The 17,247-nt window shown below is 48.8% G+C and overlaps 1 long non-coding RNA gene across 1 annotated transcript; it reads right to left on the reverse strand.

The window, feature by feature from the left end:
- Positions 1–5,767: 5,767 nt before the first annotated feature.
- On the reverse strand, positions 5,768–11,963 carry LOC129671242 (uncharacterized). The gene is made up of 2 exons (XR_008719328.1): positions 8,930–11,963; positions 5,768–8,329 (listed from the first exon to the last, which is right to left on the reverse strand). It is a non-coding gene; the product is annotated as an uncharacterized LOC129671242 (long non-coding RNA).
- Between the last annotated feature and the right edge of the window lie 5,284 nt (positions 11,964–17,247).

Below are 17,247 nucleotides of genomic sequence, written 5' to 3' on the forward strand. Positions count from 1 at the left end.
ACCTTTATCCAGCAACTGTATCCATTCATAAGATGGAAACCTCCTGCTCACAGATATCAATACATCCTCCTCTCCTAATGGAGGGGCTGGTTTGTGGTGAGTTTCCTTACATGTTGCTGAGCAAACAATTGATCTGTAGCTGAATGGCTGATGGATGGAAGAAGATCGGGTTTGGGAAAGGGGGATGAAGGGCCTAGACCAAGGTTGTGAGCTAGGGGATATCACAGGTGGAATACATGAGAGAATATTAAGAATAACTGAGATGTATGAAGAAGAAAGCAGACAAATTGGGCAGCATCTGCTTTGAAAACTTTTGTGTTTAAGGTGCCATCAATGGTCAAAAATAACCCCAGAGAATGGGCAAAATTATCTACAAATCACACATCTGACAAGGGATGAACACCCAGGCTCCGAAGAGGTTTATCAGTCAGTGAAGTGTTTGCTGTGCGAACAGGAGGACCTGAGTTCCATTCCCAGCACCCACCCAAAAGCTGGGCACAGTGGCATGCCTGTAATCCCAGCACTGGGGAGGTAGCGATAGCAGGATCTCTGGGACTCACTGGGGCTTGTGGGGGCTCCCTGGCCAGTCATTGACAAAGCACTGATGAGCTCCAGGCTCGATGAGAGACTCTGTCTCAAAGAATAAAGCAGAGACTGATTGAGGAAGACAAATGATGTCTACCTCCGGCCTCTATGCAAGAAAGAGAATGAGAGATGGAGAGGGGGAGAGAGAGAGAGAGCAGAATATATAACAAGGGAGTGAACTTGGTACCACTCAGCTGAACGTTAGGGGCATCGCTCAATGAGCAGGACCCTACATATCCTCAATTGAATCATCCCATGGTCTTCACCTGGAGCGTCTGTCTTACCCAGCTCCAGAGCAAGTGCTTGAGTATCTTGAATAGCCACCCCAACATACCTTATGTAACCCAGGCTGGCCTTGAACTGACTACATAGCCAAGGCTGGTCTTGAACTTTGGATCCTGCTGACACTACATCCTGTGTGCTGGGATTAGACACGTGTACCACCACTCTCTGTTTATGTGGCACTGGGGATCACACCCAGGGCTTTGCACACATTAGGGAAGCTTTGGACCAGTTGAGCTGCATCCCCAGCTGTGAGCGTTCTTGAGTGTTCTATGGCACATTCCCAGCTACCACACCAGCTCAGTTCTCCACCTTTATGCCTCTTCTAGCCCTGTGGGTGTCCCCCAGGTCAGCTGTGTACAATCCATCATCATTTAGTTACTAAACCATCCAACTACAAAGTAGTCACCCCAGAAAATACTTTGCCATTCCCTTCCCCCTATGAATGCCAGAGGGAAGACTCAAGAGCTCTTACAGCAATACAGCCCGCCCACCCGCAGTCACATTCATCCGAATACTCCTGAGGGCGACATGTCTGTGCCTTGTTAAGGGGAAGGAGATTGTAGAAACAGCTAACACTCATTTTGATCCAAAGCTGGTGACTAAGGAGGATGATCAGGCTGGGTCATTCCGGGGGTAGAAATGAAATGCGCTTAGGAGAAAAATGAGCCTGAAATTCTTCTGTAGTTTTAAATCTGTCTCTGAGGACAGCCCAGAGGATCCCTAGACAGAACCAAAGACAATGTCTGCCCCCTCCCACAGTGACTGTCGGGGACAGGGCGCACGGTGCTGATGAGCATTTCCTTTTGCTTCTGTTGGGGTTTAAGGGCCTTTGAGAAGCTGATGCTGGCACTGACCCTCTCTGTGTAAAGGTACTGTGAGTCCTAATTTGCATATCATTTCGACGCTCCCCGTGGGTCCAGAAAGAGGATCTCAGATCTGCATGAGCACACGACCCTGTGTGGAAGCACGGGTTAATAGCTGGCCTCTCAGCTTTTAAGTTTCTGCCCTTAGAGACCGTGACAGGCACAGCCTAGTACTGTGATCTACAGAGATCCCAAAACAGTCCACAAGCTTTTCATGCAGTTTCTCACTCACAGACCATAAGTGCGGACAAGGTCCCTGAGTAGAAGATACTGGGACCCCGCAGCTCAGTCTGCAGTCAGCCTTCCAGTGAGCACCTAGAGATTCCAGCAAGGTTCTTATTTGGGAGGGAGCACAAAAGAAAGATTGGCCTCCAATAAGACTTTACCTAGATATGATTTTACTTTGACTGCACAAGGGTCAGGTCAGGCTAGCTCAGAAGCCAGTCTGGCCTGGTGTGTCCTTTCCTGAGGAGCAGGATAGCTCTGAGCTTCTTAGCCACCAAGGGCACGGGACGGGACTCTGCTGGTCGTGAGGTCTCGCAGCCACAAGAGGGAGCCACGAGTTCTGAAAGGAGACAGTCTGGCTATGAGCCTGTCTCCTGCCTTCATCTCCCCCAACGCCCACGCAGGCTTCCTAATCGTGATATTGGGTGCCGATTATGGAGGTGGGCAAGCCATAGGATGCAAGGTGTGGGCGGGCCAGCAGCCAGGCAGGTGTTCCCCTGCCACCTGCCTTCACGCAAGTGCCAGGAACACCTTTGGGACAAGATTCCCACCCCCAATGCCTCTGAGCTTGCAGGCCGTTTTCAAGAAGCACCTCACCCTTTCTTAATCCTTCATTTTCTTTATAGCAAAATCAACCGAAATTCAAAGGGGAAATGGGGAAATGCACACAGTCGAGAGGAGCCTGTAACTAACCCTTCTCAAAGCCAGCCACCACCAAGATAGAGGGATGTCCTCCCTGAACCCTGGTCCTCTATCGGTTAATCAGCACAAGGGGGCTTTCAGGAAGGATGGGGGTCTGTGGACACATGTCTGGACAGTTTGCCTAATGGCACAAAACACCTGAGCTGCAGTATTCTGAATGGAGAAACAAGTGGAGCAGACACTTCTGTGCCCTCAAGACTAGAGATGTCTGTCCTATTCAGTGCCAACATGCCATCCTGATATGATTCCTGCTTTCCATCCGGGGAGACTGGACACAGAGGATTGAAATTATTTCCCTGGAGCCTTGCAGCTGGATCTGAAGTTGAACGGCTTTGTCCAAGAAGTAAGGACTTTCGGAAACCTCCCAGGGCCTCTGGGAGAAGGGTCTGTTAGCTTTCAGGCTCCGAGAGCAGAGACCGTGGCCCTGTCCTGAGCATATCAACATCACACTCCAACCTGTGCCTGCAGCACCCACAAACAGCCCAGAGTTCTCAGGATGACCCCAAAGTGACAGTCGCCATTCAGTCAGCCCCGAGTGCCAACTTTACCATCCACTGCTCCTGACCAGATGTCAGAAGCTGTGAGAGCTGCAAGGAGGGGATGAGAATCAGAGACGGGTCCTGGTCAGATAGCTAGACTGTTTCCTGTCCCTCTCCTTCATGAGGGACTCCACAGCAATGCCTCCAACAATGGTCATCTTCTCTGGAGAGAAGCCCTGCATCCTTCCTTAGTGACAGGCAGCTCTGAAAACAGTCCAGACCCCTCTGTTCCCGCCTCCTGTTCTTAAGACACCTATTCCCAGACTCAGCCTTGAGGCCCAGGGAGAGGCCACTCTCCGTTGCCAGGGCAACAGCTTCATTGTTCCCGGGCAGTTGTTGAGCTCCAGGGCCCCTCTGTTCCTGGACTAGGCTCTCCCTACCATTTGGAGCCAGTGGAGCTGGCAGGGGCCCCATTCTACTCCTCAGGATGCAGAGAAGGGGGGGACAGGATGGCTGGTCACCATGCCAACACCGCACTGCCCACATTCCTGAGGGAGGGAGCAGCAGGGTGCTTTGAAGCCTAGAGAGCAAGTGGTGATCCCCTTGAGTCACCTGCCCAAAGGCCCCTGCCACAGGCCCAGCCACAAGGCTGAGGGCTCACCGCGGAAAAGGGTTTTCCCAGCATGTATTTTTGCCCATTTCACTCTATGTGTGCAGGGTTAAACAAAGCTTGGGGCTTAGGACTTCCCTTGGCAGACCTGAAATCTTCAACCAGCAGGCAGGTCGATCCTTAGCTAGGGCAAAGGAGCCAGATGCTGTCCCCCAGAGCAGGGGCGGCCTCATTTCATGTCATCCACTTACTCTTTTCCCTCGCTGTCTCCTACACTTAAAACATTTACCAAGGTGACTCAGGATCATCTTGTCGGTTAAATACATTCAAACCCAATTTACACCTGGGGGAGACTCTCCAAACCGTAAATGATCCAAAGTGTCCCAGATACCAAGCTTTCGGAGGAGGGAGCAGCCCGGGGTCTGCCTGGCTCCAGCACCCCCACCGCAACGCTGAGAGAAGAGATCGCATCTCGCCTCCAACCACAGCATGCTGATCCCCACTGTGCACAACAAGTAAATTGATTATTGACTAAAAAAAAAAAAAAAAAAAAAAAATGAAGCTGGTTCAAGGAAGTTGAGGGCAGGGCGTCTTGCACTGTCTAGCAGCTGCTCAGTTTTACAATGAATTTGTAAAGGGATGTGCAGGCCAGCTACCTACTGTGTTAGGGAAGCAGGGAGAAGACAACTGTTGGCTCATTCATTCTTTCTTGCCCTTAGTTAAAAAGTATTAAAGGATCCTATGTGTCATGAGGACATAAGGACAGTACAGATACTATGTCTGGTAAGAGGGACAGATGTGTAAACTGTCCTTTCCCGTCCGACAGGAAGTGCAGGAGCTAGAGGCTTCCCTACACACGGTGTCTGTGACTGAGGTCTGAGGGTTTGGAAGCCACTCTGGCTGAGTTCAATGGAGTTCCCCGAGTGGTAACCCATGAGTCACACACGGACTGAGCTCACAGCGATTCCGACACTCCTCGAGCTCAGTTTTTCACCCAGTCACCACCGTCTTTGTCATATCTGTGTACCACCTACCGTTATCCAAGTAATAATTTTCTTTACACTGACTGAGGTCTAAAAATAGGGGCTGGAGAGGTAGCTCAGCTAGAGCAGCGCGTGCTCAAAGCCCCGGGGTTCAGCCCCTGCAGTGCACAAACAGGGCGTAGTGGGTTCCTGCCACTCCAGGCTGATTTTTTTTTTTTTTCTCTCCTTGACTCAGGAGGCATGGAGGAGAATAAAAACAAGAGCAGTGGACTTGGTAAGTCACTTAATTCTATTGTGGGGTTGCTATGCCAGAACCCCCAACTTCAACTTGCTGCCACCCAGTGATGCCCACACATACACACACACACACACACACACACAAAACAAAACAAAACAAAACAAAAAACACATATGCCTCTTGCATCATCCTTGCATAACTTTCTGCCCCTGCAGAAGACAGGTCAGAGCCTTCCCAATGACCTCTCTACACAGTCTTCTGTGTGGTCCTCCCTCCCCTCCGCTGATTCAGTATTTTCATTGTGACAATCTGCTGTGGGCTCCACTCTCACATCCCTCTCTTCACTCCACCTGTCACACCAGCTCTGTCTGGTCTCTTCTTCCTGGGCCTTCACTCCATCAGCTGGCCCTCACTCCAGAAGGGAGCCCCAAGGGCAGCGATTCCCCAGGTTTGCCTTGCACAGCGGCCTGAGCACTGAGTGACTCACTGGCAACCTCCTAGATTCTGTTTTCTGTTGGCTTTTGCCATTTTCCCTTCTAAGCACGTTGCAAGAGAAAAACCAAGCAGGGGTTGGTTTTTCTGATTACAGTCTAAGGACGTAAAGTCTGAGCCTGCAAATCCTGCCCTTTCCTAAACACACACACACACACACACACACACGCTCACGAACACACATACAGACACGTGTTCATCTGCTGCTATTGTCTGACAGTCTACCACCAGTGCTCTGGTATGCTGAAGTTTTTCTTCTAGCTAAAAAAAAAAAAAAAAAAAAAAGGCCATTTTAGAAAACAGTCTGGCTGGTGTGCAGTTTTACTTCATTTCTGTGAAATAGCCAACCTAGGAACGCAGAGATGGGAAACAGATTAGTTGGTTCTTTGATTTGGGGTGATGAGAATCGGGGGTGACAGCTGAAGAAAACAGAGGAGTTGTTTGCTTGCTTGCAGAGCTGTCGATGGAACCACACGTTAGGCAAGTGCTCTTCCGCTGAGCCGTACCCTCAGTCTTTGGTTTGGTTTTGAGATGATGAAAACGTCCTATAGTTGCTTGTAGTGATGAGTGCACCATGTGGGAATATAATCAAAACCGTTTTGAGTTGTATGATTTCCATGGCTGAACTGTATAGCATGTGAATTTTACCTTGAGCTGTTACCAACAGATGAGGTTAGAGGGGAACAAGAAAGAGAAGTGCAGCCGGGCCCTTCACCAACCTCCTCCACTGCTCTTCCCTCCTGTATCTTTTTCACAGTTGTCAGTTCTGCCCACCTCTGCAAACCACCCTATCAGCCTCTCATCAGTTCCTTCCATCCATAACTTAATTTAGTGATCATCAGAACTAGCATTTGCTAAGCCCTGATTTTGAGTTTGGCAGAGCTTCCTTGTTTCATCCCTTGTGGAGGCTGGTTATGTGCAGGACTTACTGATACAGGTCACCTATTTACCCCTATTTATGTGCAGGAGGCTAAGTGAATAGCAGCATCTTTTCTCTTCCTGTGCTATTCCCAGCCCCTGCTGCTAGCATAGCCTCCTCATAAAACTGGGCCTTCCATTGACATCTCCACCAAACCACCCATCAGGCACTGGCCCTGTCTGCCAGCCTACAGGCTCCCCTCCAACCTAACCTCCCCCCGGTAGTGCCCACCTGGTCCACAAACAGGAACTGTGGCCATGACTGCAGTGTGAACTCCAGAGATAACAGTAGAGAAATAACAGAGCACTCAGTGCAGGGCTCAAGATACTTCTGCAGAATCAGGACAGTCCCCAAAGTATCCCAGGTTGCTTTAAACCAGTGGCATCACCCTCAGAGCTAGTGAGTGAATGGGGTCCAAGTTTACATGCAGACTTTCATTCCCCAGGTTCTTGACTTGCAGTGTTGGCTGACCTCACAGCCTCACCGGATTCCTTATGTGAAAGTCAGAGTAATGGGTCATTAAGATCACAGTCCCCCCCCCCAAATCAGAGTGATGGTATCCAGGGGGTTTCAGGTAAATCTAATCACCCGAAATCCCCACAACTCCATCAAGTATCTCCCACAGGCAGAGACCACCTCTCCTATCCTACCTAAGAAAGCTAGTCCTGCTTGCTGAGAGACTGTGGCTGTCCTCCACCCTCAACATTTGACTTAGCCTCCAGATCCGCCATAAGACAATCTTCGTGTTTCAGGGAGCCAGTTATAAAGTTCGTATGTCAGTGAGGTGGAAGTGGAGAAGAGAAAGTGAAGGAAGGAAAGTGGGAAGAAGGAGAGATAAGAAGGGAAGGGGAAGGAAATGGAAAAGAACAGAATGTACGTTTTGTGTGTGTGGTTACATGTGTGTGCACATACATGAATAGGCATGTTCAGGGGCATGCATATGTGGGGGGGTGCACATGTGAAAGGTATGTGAGTATGTGTGGGCACACGCGTGGGGAGGTCACGGGTGGATGTCAGGTATCTTCCTCAGCCACTCCCCATGTCATTTTGAGACAGTGGTCTCTCAATAGTCCTGGGCGAGGCTGTCTGGCTAGTGAGCCCTACAGATCTTCCTGTCTCCGAATCCCTGTGCCTCAGCTGCAGGTGTTCAAGGCTCTTACTGAACGTGAATGAGTGTTGTGGCTGTATGGATGGACGCACATGACTGGTGCCTGTGGAGGTCCGATCCCCTGGAACTGGAGCTGCAGATGGTGTGAGCCATTATGTGTGAGCCGGGAACTAAATCCAGGTCCTCTACCAGTGCAATAGAGGCTCGTAAGTGCTGAATGGTCTCTCCAGCCCTATACCTGTCTTTTTATATGAGTTCTGGGGGTGATGCCAAGTTCCTTACTGGTGTGGCATGCCCTTTATTGTCCGAGCTATCTCCCCAGCCCTGTTCCTGGGTAATCAGATCCCAGCATTGGTTATGTTGTAAAACTACAAATAAAGCGTTGGCTATGTAAGAAATACAAGTATGGTAGAGGTAAACAGACAGCAACAGAACCAGAGGGACCTGCAGATAAAGGGACCTGTAGTTGCCGGCTGACTGTGGATAGTAAGAACTAACATGTGTGAGGCACTGCATCAGGATCCTACACAAACAGCAGAAAGGGGAGGAGACGTTGAGATCTAGCGAAATGACAGCGTGTTTAAGAACATCACAGGGGCATGCATCTTCACCAAATTCCTAGACCACATCAGGTTAGAAGGAGAACGGTGTCCTGTATACAGCACATGACATAACAAGCTGATGCTGTAACCCTCCTTCCCAAACTCCCTCCAAGGCAACAGTGGTCGTTCAGGGGAGTGAGCGCACTGACCGAAGAGAAACGCCAGCCTTTTCAGGGCTTTTCACCAGCTCTTGGTAAATGAGACTCCCTCGTCATGGGTTGAGTAAGAACTTAAGATCCTGGAAATTAATGGAGTTTGGGTCAAATGAGTGAGTATGGGACAGACTGACCCATACCTGCCCTTCAATTGTTCCTCTAGGCCCTGAATGGAGGATTGAAATACACTCCCAGATGAAGGCTGACCTGACCTGTGGAATACAGACAGTGGAGAGAGAAAGGACCAAGACAGTGTGCCTGCTGACATCAGTCACTAACAAAGAAGTCAACCCAAATCAGTGCTGTGTTTTGGGGAGAGTCACAGACTAGTGCCACAACAGAAGACTCAGGTAGGGGTTTGTGCTGGAATCAACCCACATGGATTCCTGAGAACAGTTCTCATGATGTGTGTATGTGTGTGTGTGTGCATGTGTGGTTTGTTTGCATGCATGTGTAAATGGTGTGGTGTGTGCCTCTGTGTGTGTGTGGTGTGTTCACATGTATGAAAGCCAGTGCATGTGTTTGAAGGCCAGAGGTAGGCAGCACACCTGATATAGAGAGCCAGAGTCTCTTAGTGAGTCCAGAGCTGGCTGATTCAGATAATCTACCCAACCAGCTTTCTCTGGGGATCTGCTGTCTCCATCTCTGGAGCACAGGACTTACAAGCATCTGGTCACACCTACCTGGCATTTACATGGATATTGAGCTTCCAAATTCATTTCCTCATGTTTGGGAGGCAATCAGGAGGTTTTCCCCATGACTTCCTAAGTCTTCAGTGGCAGCACTTCGGATGCTTGCAATCTGGCATGGCACTGGTGGTTAAACCAAGGATACAGGAAACACAAAAATCAGGATCTCTCTGGCCCTCTTGTCTCCATTTCTGAGAGCTAGCTTACCTGAAGGCCACTGATGACCCTGGTCACACACAGTCTCATTTACTGTACCTCTGTACATGTCTATCCTCTACTTGAAGAGTGATGGCAGTCAGTAAGTAATCAGACTGTGAGTCTAGCTATAGCTGAGGCTCCAGATGTGGTCTGTGTACTGAGTCCTATCATCACAGCCTCTGACATCTCTTAGTTAGATGAATGGCCACAAACAGGGATGGATTGGTGGAGGGGGTTGTGTGAGCAATGGTTGCATCAGGAGCATGTAGCTGTTTTGTTTCTTCACTGGAATTTAAATGGGGCAGTGAACACGGGCATCCTTGATGCAGAAGATGAACGACCAGACTCCATCACATTGCATTTTAGAGAGTGACTTGGGTTCTTCTTACAAACAACCCCTCGGTGAGACCGAACTTGAACACTTGGCTCTGTATCCAAAAGCTGCAGTCACAGCTTCCTGACTCCTGTGTCACAGTCAATGATAGGTTCACAGTCATGATTCGGCACTTGTCTCTGTGGCTTCCAAGCTCCCCATTTCTTAGCAGTGGTTGAGGTGGAGAGCAACTCTTTTAAATCTCAACTCTATCTGCTGACCATGGCTGCTGTGCTGCTCTGTTAACCAGAAGAACACATGTCACTCCACATTCCCTCTGCTGGCTCACTCTTCCTTCAGTTCCTTCACCAGGGCCATTTCTCCATCATCCACCAGCATCCTCTCCCTCACCTCCTCTCAGAAGCCTGCCAAAACCGTCAAGCAGAGCAGACCAGCTTTCCTCAGCACTACCATTTCTCCTTCTGTGCCCCAAACTTAGCTCAGACTGTATATTCTAGAGATAAACGTCTCTAGTGTTGCAGTCACTTACATGAATTTCATGTTCTTACCTGTCTCTGCTTTACCGAGAGAACAAGCATTCCTAAAGGGCCTGAGCCACACTTTGTGGTATGCTGCAGACTAACGACTCTTCATATGGAACATGTTGGTCCTGAACATTTTGCCATCATATGAGCACAGACTTCTTTTTAAAAGTTCTTTATACGTATATATGGTGTGTGTGCGTGCATGTTCGTGTGCTTGTGCATGTGTGTGTGTGTGTGTGTGTGTGTGTGAATGTGTTGTCACCTTCCATCTCGTTTGAGACAGGATCCTTCTTGGGTTTCACCACTACGTACACCAGCTTAGGTGGATGGAATTCTTAGCTTCTCGGAACTCTCAGATTCACACTGCTGCTCAGAGCTTGCCGGCATTCTGGCAATCCAGACTCCAGTCCTCTCTGCCCACTAACTCATCTCCCCAGGACTTAAACAAAGTATGAACACCTACTCTAAAATGTTACTGCATACCCAGGCGGTTTCCACCCTCATTTCTCTAACCTGATCACCTCATCTTTCTCTGGGATATTTCATTCCCCTCTCACTTTGCAGGAACCGGTGTCCTTCTCTCATGGGAACGGTAGAGGAGAGGAGGCGGGGAAAGCAGGATGTTCCTGTCCCAAAGCCCAGTAGAGGCTCAGATGCTGCTCAACGGAGAGAGCACCCATAGCCTCCTGGTCCCCATAAATGACAGCTGTCCTCCTAATGCACTAATAGGTGAAGGTATTCCCAGCAGTGGTCAGGGATCAGAGGTCAGGGGGACGGAGGGAAGAAGGGATCAGGAAAGGTGGTTGTCTAGTTCTTGGGCTGAAGTGGCGGTGGCCCCCAGGGATCTTCCAACACCTCACCTTCAGCCACCAGTTTGTCTCCTTGTCACTGCCTCCACCCTGGGGAAGAAATGTTTCCATACCCATTAAATATTCCAAACATTAAAAACGAAATGTCAAAGATCTCAAAGTTCAAGCCAGCGTGGTCTACAGGGTGAGTACCAGGACAGCCAGGACTACACAGAGAGACCCTGTCAAGAAAAACCAAAAACAGCAACAACAACAAAGTGTCAAATCCTGAAAATCAAGCACAATGAAAGCCCAGACTACAGACAAGAGTCAGCACGAACATCCTCAGGTGCCCCAGAGCCAGCTCTCTGTTGCCCAGGAACACCAGCTCCTCCTTGGCCCTGTTCACCTTAGAAGGACAGAGGAGAGCAGATGCCTCAGCCTGACTCTCTGTAGGTGGGTTTCCATCTCTGTTCTGCCAAGCCTCCACCTTGCCCTGCCACTTCCGCCCTTTCTCTCTGACCCTCTTTCTACACCAGTCACCCTTTCCCCTGGCAGCTGAACAAGTCTGGCAGCTGGGGACAGATGAAACAGATGCCTTGACTGTACTCCTGCCACCTGCTTTTCCTTCCATGGTCCCTCCTCAGGAGAAGGAGACGGCAGCTGCTTCTCCTGCATCAGGTCTTCAAGCTGCTGATGACAGTGTTTATTCTTAGGCACAAAGCAGTGGACAAAAGACCTCAACGATCAAACTACACCCTTAGCAGGGACTCTGAGAGCACAAACCAGCTCCTCTGAAAAGAGTAGAGGAGTCCTACTAGAGACTCCATTTCCTAAACCAAGACGGAGTGTGGTTTACAATGGACAGCCTTCTCAGCAGCCACTGAAATTACTTTAGTCACCATTATTTAAAAAAAAAAAAAAAGACAGGCAGTGGTGGCACATGCCTTTAATCCCAGCACTCAGGAGGCAGAGGCGGGCAGATCTCTGGGAGTTCAAGGACAGCCTGGTCTACAGAGCAAGTTCCAGGACAGCCATGGCTACACAGAAAAACCCTATCTCAAAAAACAACAAAACAGGAATCAGGATTGGGGTTCCCAACTCCTCCCTGGCATTGAGATGGGGAACACAGTGAAGCACACGGCAGAGCTTTTCTGACCAAACTGTTGACAGGGTCAGAAGCCCTCTTCTCCTCCAGCAGACTCTCCCAAACCCACCCGTCCCACAAGCCAGAGCCAGCTGCTCCTCTACACAGAATCCAGCATGCCAGAGGTGACTAGGGGCTGAGGACTCCAGCTAGTGCTGGAGGGACTGTAGGAAGTGGCCCAGTGAGGCAAAGCCCTAACTGAGCCAGAGTGGTTCTTGCTGAGACAAGGACCAGGCCTATCTCATAGGTGGTCCAAGGAGAGGAGGTGTCCAGACAGGAAAGGGGAGGATGAACAGCTGCAAGAGGGTTACTCAAGCACTCCCTCACTTGATTGATTCTTTCAAAACATACCACATCCCAGTCTCTTGTCCTGACAATGCGCCAGCCACATCATGAGAGGAGAGCCTTGACCTCAAGAAGGCGACGTCCAGCATGGAAGCCAGGCACAGGGGCACCTACCTGACTTCCAACTTTTGTCTGAGAGCTGCTGCTCCAGGGACATCTGTGAAATGCTAGGTGCTCCTCACACCGCAGAGCACTGGGAAGGAGAGAGACCTGGAGATTGGTTACTTAGGGGAAAATGTGACAGGAAAACATACCCGAACAAATAGAAAGTGGGACTCCAGGGAACACCGGAACGTTCCTGTCTTGACAGCATTAGTCACACTAGCCAAAGTTAGAAACGATCCAGGTGCCTATCCATGGATGAAAACAGGAAGAACGTGTGTGTTCATATGGTCAAATGCTGAGCCGTAAAAAGGGATGAGATTCCGACGCACTACAACACGAATGATTCTGGGAGTTAGCCAGACATGAAAGGGCAAATACTGTCTGATTCCTCCTAAGTGAGGCTCTTAGAATTGACAAATTCATAAAGCAGACTGGTCGCTGCTGGTGACTGCTGGGACAGGGTTAGTGTTTAATGGGAACGGAGTTTGTTAGGGATGAGCACATCCTGGAAATCAATAGTGCTGAAGGTCATAGAACATCAAGAACATACTCAATGCAACCGGATTGTGCACTTCCTCTGGCACAATTGGGGCTAGCAATTCCCAGAACCTAAGTGGTGGAAAGAGAGGACTGACTCCCGTGAGTTCTTCTCTATCTTCTACAAATATGGCATGGCATGTTCATGCTCACACACAGAGAGACATGCAAATTAAACTTATCATTTATATTTACCATACATGCTATCTCTATATGAATTTGTGTGTGTGCGTGTATGCATGCATGGTGTGTGTGTGTGTGTGTGTGTGTGTGTGTGTCTTGAGGTTCAGATGGATAGAACTCCCAGCATGCCTCAGAGTTCACCCAGGAGCAGGTGTTCAGGACTTGCTTGGGTCCAGGGATGGAGAGTGCTGTAAAACGAAGCACAGAACCTCAGAATAAGGAGCTGACCTTAGATCAGGTCACCTGGGAAGTAATCCCATCTTCTACTGTCCTCCATCATCTTCAGATCTCTGGCAATACATGCCGCAGACTCAAAACCAAGGAAGAGCCGGGTGAGTGCCTTAGATGACAGGCATGAGCCCTAAAGAGAGTGGGAGACAAGGCTGCATTGAAAATGGCCTCTGAGTTTTTTCTTTACTTACTTACGTTTATTTAATGGATAGTATATTAGTCATCTCATTTCTTCATCTGATGTTTCCCTTGCAAAACCTTTGGTTTCTGAGTAGGGGTGTGGGCCCTGAGTTGCTGGATCTTCCCACTCTGCAGAAATCAAACTAGCCAAAGATGCCCAAAGTCTACATGGAAAACCGTAACAGTCTCTTAATCTGCCGTTTTTGTTTAGTTTTGATTATTTACTTTTTAATATGTTGCAGCCCAAACAAAAACACCTTTGTGGGTGAGATCCAGCTGAAGACATTCGTGTGCTCTTTGCTTCCAGAGACGGGAAGCACAGGTGACCGGCTGGGTGTGCTTGACTAGTTCCGATATTTCATTGCTAGCTCTGGTATATATATATATATATATATATATATATATATATATATATATATATATATATATATATATATATATATATAATTTTTATTTATGTTTAACTCTGTGTATGCCGTTGCAGGTGTGTGGGTGCTGGCAGAGGCCAGAAGATGGCACAGGATCCCCTGGAGCTAGAGTTACAGGTGCTTGTGAACTGCCGGAGCATCCTGGGAAAGCAACAAGTACCCTTCATCACTGAGGCATCTCTCCAGCCCCACTTACTCTTTATTTATTTTCTGTTTGTTTTGTTTTTTTAAGACAGAATTTTTCTGTGTATCTCTACCTGGAACTCACTCTGTATACCAGGCTGGTCTCAACTATCTGCCAGCCTCTGCCTCCTGAGTCCTGCCTGGCACTAAAGGCCATGGCTGGCTTTTTTTTTTTTTTAAACAAACTTTAATTTTTAAGGCAGGCCTTAAAATTAACTCCTTAAACAGAAAAGATGGCTCAGTCAGTAAAGTGCTTGCAATGGAAACGAGGAGACCTGAGTTCTATCCTTAGAATCCATGTAAAATCTGGGCACCACTATCCATGGCACAACAACTAGGATGGAGGAGGCTGAGCCAGGAAGATGTCTATAGCTCACAGGCTACCCAGTCAAGCTGAATCACTGAGCTTCAACTCAGTGAGAAACCCTGTCTCAAAACATCATCCTTTGCCCAACACTTACAGATAAACACACAGACACAGACAGACAGAAACATACACACACACACAGGAGCTTATTATCATAAACACGGAACACTCAGCCTTCACCTCCTCTCAACACTTTGAGCAGCCATGGTTTGCTGCACTCTAGTTAAGGCTGGGAGTGGCATTAATCACCAGCATCTTTGAGCACAGATGCTTGGGCAAGGTCCATGTATGTGTGCACTTCAAGAAGCCACATCTGAAGTCCACTCTGCCCTATAGACGTTGTAGATATGTGAACCTAAGAGACAAATCCCAGCGCTTTAACTTCAGCCAGTGAGGCGGAATTTTCGGTCATGTGTGATTCCTCACTCAGACCTGACACTAACCAATCTCCCAGGGCTGCCTGCGGTACCTGGAACACCAGAGGAGGAGGACAAGCAAAATACCCTGGAGGAAAGAAAGGCAAGCAAAATGTCTAACACTCACGACTAAATAACACAAATGTATTCTTGTTCTGCAGCATTTGTCACTAGGCACCTTGGCTAAGAGATGGCCTTCCTCTTCCACCCAAAGAAAAGCAGACTGTGAAAGGAGAGAGGGAGGCTGACAATGTGACAGGGGCCAGGTTAGTTCAGGTTTGTTCAGACTCCATAGCCCTCAGCTGTTCCAAGCAGATGGGATGTTTCAGAAGCTAGGGTCACTTACAGGTGACCCACATAACCAATCCATCCCCACCACACGCCAGGCCTCAGGGCTTCAGGGATTAAAATACTGTGGCAGCCAGATGATCCCTGCCTCTTAAGGGTGCCTGTCTGCCAGGGATGTTGCAGGCACTTAAGCACATCATTTAGAAAGCCTGCTACCCCAGCACCTCTAAAGCCTGCACTTAGGAGGTGGATAACAAATTCAAGGTCATACTCAGCTACATGAGTGAGTTTGGGGATAGCCTGAGCTACCTGACACCCGGTCTTTAAAAGGGAGGAGGGACTAAACGTGGTGATCAAGGCTGGACAACATGAGCTTAGGACTTTTCAGTGTGAGGGGAATGTGCCAAGTCCCTTGTGACTGCAGCTAATGAGGCTCTCGGTGCAGGGATTTCCTTCTATTTTCGTCTGCGTGAGAGATCAGCCTAAGCATCACCTCCTCCAGGGAGATGTAGAGGCCTGTGTAACTAGTCCAGCTATTTGCCAGCCTTCCCCATCTGCTGACCATGTGGAAAGATCATTTTCCTGATCCATTTACCATGTGACTTCAGTCAGCTGGCTTGCTTTGGTCAATAAAATGTACATGGGAGTGACAAAGGGAACTTGGGGGAAGCCATCATCACTAAGGCTCTCCCGCTAAGAGAATGAGGCTACATCATCACCCCGGAAGGAAAAGAATGTGAAGCAGATCTGCAGCTCTGGTGGAAATTAATGTAAAAAAGATAAATCTAAAAAAAGAAAATCTTGTTTATCGCCACTAATGCTGGGCTCGTTTGTTACTGCAGCTACGCAGTTCAAGCTGATTGATGCACTCCCTGAGGCCAGCTATCTGCAGCCTCTTCAATATGTTCTCATTCTGCCTCCTCAACAGTCCAGTTCTGAGTTCGCAGTGATGGGATTGGGTTTTTTGGTTTGTTTCCTCCTGGTGTATCAAAATTCAAAGGCCGTGTCCTTTCATCTTCTCACTTAGTCCCTAGCACGAGGCAGGAGACAAGAAAACAAATGAATGGCCAAAGAATACAAATGCACTGTCCTGTCCTCCCAAAGGGGGGCAACCCTCTTCAGACCGCACATAAATCCCGGAGATGACATCAGGTGACAAGAGTTAACTTAAGTCCAAAAAAAGACCGAAAAAACAAACAAACGAACAAACGGACAAAAGCAAGAAAACTCAAGTTACTGCTAAACTGGATCAAATCCAGAGTAACAGAAATTCCAAGAAGCCAGCGCTGTGCAGGGAGAAGGGAGAAGGCTTTCTAACCGACGCATCTTAAGTCTCCTCCATAAAGACAACTAGATTCATCACATTGATTACGGCTGTGCATGGAAGGAGGAGGGGTCCCTGAGTTGCAGACTCTGGCTTGTGAAAGATGGCCCAGCTTGCATTCGAGGCAGGTCAAGCTGGAACCCGAAACTCACAACACAGCTCAGAAGCTTGGGCCCACTTGCCTCTCTCTTAAGGAGGCTTTCATCCTGGCCACTACACCTTGGCCAGAGGGCCCCAGGCATCTTTGTCAAGGCACAGGCTAGCTGAAAGCTGCGGGCACCCCAAAGGCAGTACACCGACACCGGTGTGATTTCTGTGTTTCCATGGCTTGTCATACTTACCTTTTCATTCTCTTGCCTACCGCCTATTCTTAGACGTTGAAAATGCTTTAACTCCTGGTCTGCCTTGCCTCACTGCGTCCCTAAGATGAGAACCTCCAGGTCAAGTACGTTGTCCAGTTTCCAAGGGCAATGAGCTCATCTTTTGGGTTTCTGCATGTTTCTCACAGGGAGGAACACGTGTCATGAGATCAACAGAAAGGACTGAAAAAAACTACTGTTGCGTCTGACCAGGCTTCGCGGCTCCATTTCCCTGTCCAAGGTGTTCACCGAAGCGGATCTGGCCTACTGTCCCGAGACCCCACCACGGCCCTTAGCACGAACATAGCCGGGCAGGTGGGTGGGGTCGAAGGGACGATCAGGGAATCCCAAGGAGAAGAGGGTTTTTTGTTTTCT

The sequence above is a fragment of the Psammomys obesus genome, unplaced genomic scaffold (genome assembly GCF_907164565.1).
Source record: "Psammomys obesus unplaced genomic scaffold, mPsaObe1.curated_primary_1811, whole genome shotgun sequence".
NCBI lineage: Eukaryota > Metazoa > Chordata > Mammalia > Rodentia > Muridae > Psammomys > Psammomys obesus.